This window comes from Capra hircus, chromosome 6 (genome assembly GCF_001704415.2).
Source record: "Capra hircus breed San Clemente chromosome 6, ASM170441v1, whole genome shotgun sequence".
Classification (NCBI taxonomy): Eukaryota; Metazoa; Chordata; class Mammalia; order Artiodactyla; family Bovidae; genus Capra; species Capra hircus.
In genome coordinates this window covers 44,427,412-44,432,614 of record NC_030813.1, presented here as the reverse complement: position 1 = coordinate 44,432,614, position 5,203 = coordinate 44,427,412, and positions in this window count along the sequence as shown.

Below are 5,203 nucleotides of genomic sequence, written 5' to 3'. Positions count from 1 at the left end.
GAAGAATGAGGCCAGAGTGCATCAGAGGAAGGGGAGGTTGATAAAAATGGGAGGCAGCTCTCTGGGACACATTTTGTATCCAAGACTTTAAAAGCGTACCTGGCTGTTTCCATCAAAAATAGCTCTGCTTAGTTCCTGCTGCTGCTAAGTCGCTTTAGTCGTGTCCGATTCTGTGCGACCCCATAGACGGCAGCCCACCAGGCTCCCCTGTCCCTGGGATTCTCCAGGCAAGAACACTGGAGTGGGTTGCCATTTCCTTCTCCAGTGCAGGAAAGTGAAAAGTGAAAGTGAAGTCGCTCAATTGTGTCCAACTCTTAGTGACCCCATGGACTGCAGCCCACCAGGCTCCTCCGTCCATGAGATTTGCCAGGCAAGAGTACTGGAGTGGGGTGCCATTGCCTTCTCCGGCTTAGTTCCTAGTATATTCCTAGTATATTCTTAAAGAGTGTAATGAGGGAGGCAGTGGCACCAGCCTCTTTGTTAACCATCTGGCCTTTCTTATCCTCCTTTTAGGCTTGAACATCATTGAGGTGCAATCAGCATGATAATTTAATTGTACTCCAGGAATGCTCTAGTTCAGTCATGACTGACACATGATGATCTCTGGACTGAGAATCTTTATTAAAAAAAAATCTTCATCTAGCTGTCAGTCATTTACAAAAGAGAGTCCAGAATCTTCATCTTCAGTCATTTACAAAAGAGAGTCCAGTTTTAATGATTGATGGCAATTGGACACATCTCACTGTCCTTCCTGGGCTGACTTTTCCTTGGGTTTCGTTGGCAGGTAGGGAAGAAGGGAACAATAAGAAACAAACTCTTAGGCTATCAGGTTTTCCAAGGGTATCCCTAGTGTTCTGGCAAACTGAATTGGAATAGTAATTAATTTGATCAATTTTACATTAAAAGCTAATTTCTGCTTGTATCTTCTGTATCCTTTGCAGGGTATGACCCTGTGGTCTGCTGATCTTTGAAAGAATTTATAGCAGATCTGTTTCAGAGTCCATTGAAAGCAATTTACTATTCACATGTTAAATATATGGGACAGTTGGTCTTGCTACAGCAATACAATTATTCTGGAAAAGAATTTTCAATGATGAAAATGAAAAAAAGTTAAAATAGTCATAATTTACTGCTCCGGAGTGCCGGGCAGCTGTTTTCTGCCTCGATCTGTATTCTAATAAGTCTTTTAAATGAAGAGATTTATGAGATTATTTTAATTTTGATGTCTTTTTAATGCTTCATGCATTTTAAATACAACCTTTTAATAGTTTTTGAGATTGAAGAATTTAATTTTGTTTTATGCTGCAGAAATAAATGTATTCTCAGGAGACCACACCATTATTGTAGTTCTTTTGCTTTCCTTTTTTTTTTTTAAATCAGCATATCTTCTACACATAGCTCGAATGCCAACCAGATTGGCAAAGGCTTTCCTTAGTTGGGGAGCCAGGAATTAGAAGAAAAGTGTTCATTAGTGTGTTCAAGCATAACTGGTGCTAACAGAATTTTTGTAGGATTAGATGTGTATTTGCCCCCATTAGGGAGATGATTCCTGGTGAAGATGACCCAGCTTTACTTGGATGAATAGTCAGAGATGTATGTAAACTGAATGCCTGTGTAATGCACCTCTTGTGATGAGGCATGGCCAAGTCAAACTCAAATTTTATAGTGATCCTTGTTCTGTGTACATACCTGTTTACTGGTTTTAAAGTACAGTATTATGGACAATATTCACCCAGAATTGTATTTTAGAAAAGTGATAACAATCTGGTGCAATTCATTTTTTAAAGCATTGGAGAAGTTATAGAGATGGATTGAGAAGTGGTCTCTGTCCTAAAAGGCTCCCAGTCACAATAAATAAAGGCATATGAACTTCATAATAATATGTTGCTTTTACCTTTACTTTCTAGGCAGGGAAAAACATAAAGCTGAGGAAAGCTGTTATACCTGAAAGATCTGAAATAGTCAAAAGAGGTCGGTTAAAAGGCAACATAAGGAGTTACACCTAAGCTTTTCCCAGATATTTTAAGATAAAATGATTAAATTCCTAAGTTGCTTTAGACAATTTAACATTTGTTAATTGAAGTTAGCAGGAAGTCATGAAACTTAGATCTCCACATCATGTCAGAGAGGTTTGAACTGCAGAACATTCATGAATCTATATGCTATTTTTTTATGTGCTATTTTTAAAAGGTGGCATATCCAAATCCAAAAAATCAGTAAAAGTACAATTTCAAACAGTGTTTAATAACATAGAAAATGCTCTTGATATAATGTTAAATGAAAAGCAAGCCAGAAAAAACTGCATATATAGTACACCAACAACAGAAGGAGCAGTTTTTGTGTGACGTTGGAAAGTTATAATATGAGCTGCAGGAAGTTGGAAATAAAATTTTATATTGAGGGCATGTCAAGAAGTGGTTGTACACATATGCATATCACACAGCTACAAAACATTACAGCATCGAGGATTTATTTATAAGTTTGTGGAATTTAGAATGATTTTTTCAGCTTCTTTTTCATAATTTTCCACAGTAAACATGTGTTTTTATGTGGGACCAAACACTAATAAAAATACATCTGGTTGTGTAAAGTAATGCATAAAAGGAGCCAGAATTTATTATATAAATTGCTAAAAATGCTACCTTCTTGTTGCAAGCATGATTATTTTTGAATAGCAGTCTTCTCTTAATTCATATTTGAGGGGAAAAAAGGCCTAAACTTCCTGTGTTGTGACTCTAATCTCATTCTGAAGCTGGAAGCATGGACTTGTCTGAGGAATGATCATATTCCATGAACTTTTAGGGTATTGCTGCTAAAATACAGTGCTTTATATAAAGTGCTGATTTCAGCAGCTTTTTTCATTTTTCTGAAAAAATAAGTTACTTGTAATTCATACTTTGTGTAATGATTAGTCAAGTTTTCCTATACTATTTAAAACTGTAAAGCTATCTAAATTGCTTTGTCAACAAAAAGGCAGACCATAAACTCTCAACAAGTCCCTTCCACCCCCTGGGTCATATTGTAAGGGTTGATACTTCTAGTCTGCAGCTTTAGAACCAGTCCTACATCCACCTTTATTAACCTCCTTATCTGTGGGCAGTCTTGTCAGTTGTATTGCTTTCCTGGACTTCTGTTTGTTGAGTTTTATGATGGATCTAAGACCTGTCTTAGAGAGTTGTAGTGAAATCAGAAGAGTTAATAGATGGAGGTGATGACATGCCTATGAAAGGGGAGCAGAGCAGACCCTTATCTGTTGTTTAGTCACTAAATCCTGTCCTATTCTTTGCAACTGTATGGACTATAGCCCACCAGGCTCCTGCATCTGTGGGATTTTTCCAGGCAAGTATACTGGAGTGGGCTGCCATTTCCTTCTCCAGGGGATCTTTCCGACCCAGGGGCTGAACCCAAGTCTCCTGCATTGCAGTAAGATTTTAGTGACTGTAATTATAGAGTTAGGATTATGAAGAAAACAGGGTTATATACCAACAAAGCCAATAAAAGCATATGTTCTGTTTGACCAGTTTGATTTATGTAACCACAGTGAAGCTGGGGATGGGATTATCTTCACTAAAAATACCAATGTTTGCACACGTCACTAGTGGAAAAATGAAGTGATATTGCTGTGACTTCACTGAAAACACTAGAACGGGTCAGTAGCAAGGAATCCGCATTTGTGCTTTTTGACACAAAAAGCTGATTTATGTCATCATTATTAATATTAATAAGAGCACATTCCCTCATGACCAGAGCACCGATGCTGCTGCATATCGTTGCAGCATCTAATAATAATAATGGCTGATATTATCTATGTGCTTATTATGTTCCAGGCATATCTCTAAGTACTTTGTGTACATTAATCTCACTTAATATTCACAAAACCTCATGAGAGAGCTACTACTATCATCCCCATTTTGTAAATGAGGAACCAATGGCACAGAGCATTCTGGTAATTCGCTGAGGGTCTCCAAGCTAATAATGTTGGAGCTGAAATTCAAACCCCTTTGACTCTGGAGTCCCCCTTCTAACTATTACAGTCTTTGAAATCATAAGCAAAATGAATAATGGTTATCTGAAGCAGTAATATAGGCTGTAAGAAGTTCAGTTCTCATGGAAATGTTGGGAAATAGCCTTTGTTAATCTAAATTGCTTAAAATTGAAGCAAGGCCTGTGAGCAACTTCAAGCTGACCCTACTCTGCCTTAGTGTTATTTGAGCATATTCAAAATTTTACTGAAAATATCTAAAAAATAAAATTAAGTTTGTTGTAGATAGTATTCGACTAAGAAAGAGAAACTTGGTAACTTTAGCACTTCATCAACAATTTACTTATGCTGGAACTGTCTGTCATCTTTCTTCACTTTCAGTAAAATTGGTCAAAAAAATATATATTTAACATTTCTAGACTTGACTGTAGAGATGACAGTGTACCCATCGGTATCATTTAAATGAGTCATACTTGCAAGTGGGTAACTCTGTTTAACCTTGTATAAGTTCTAGACAGCGCTTCAGCATCTACAAATGAGTCACAGTCGACAAACAGTCTGCAAACATGTCAAGATATGTTTTAGAATTCTTTTTTTCTCATTTAACTTTTCTTTCCACTGGTTTTGATTTTTGGTTACTTCCTCCCTTTCTTCCTTCCTTCTTCCCTCCCCTCCTGTCTTCCTTCCTTTTAACTTTTGAAAGTTCTTATAGGAACTTTAAAGGAAAATTTGAAGAAAGAAACAAAAATCTTTCTTTTCCTACTTTGTGTGTGAGTGTGTGTATTACATTACCCTTAAGGATTTTTTTTTGGTTTGCACATGTAATTTATAATTATATGATTGCAGTCAAGTGAACAATTTTATTCAGCTTTGTTTCACGCAATTAATGACTGTATATGATTCCATTAAGCAGATGTCCGTAATTGATGTAGTTTTCTCCCCATTGTTGAATTTTTAGGTTGTTTCCATGTTTTTGTTCTTCTGGATAATATCCTAGTGAGAGCATCTGTGCAAATAGCATCCCTTCCTCATTATATCATATGATAAATTCCTAAGAGCAGAATTACTGGGTTAGAAATAATGAATCATGAATCTTTTTTGTGGATCTTATGCATATAATGAATTTGATATTTTTAGATGAACTGAAGGAAAGAACGGTAAACACTTTGACCCCGATATGGGCCAAAGTTCCTAACACTAAATTAACCCAGTAAGAACCAC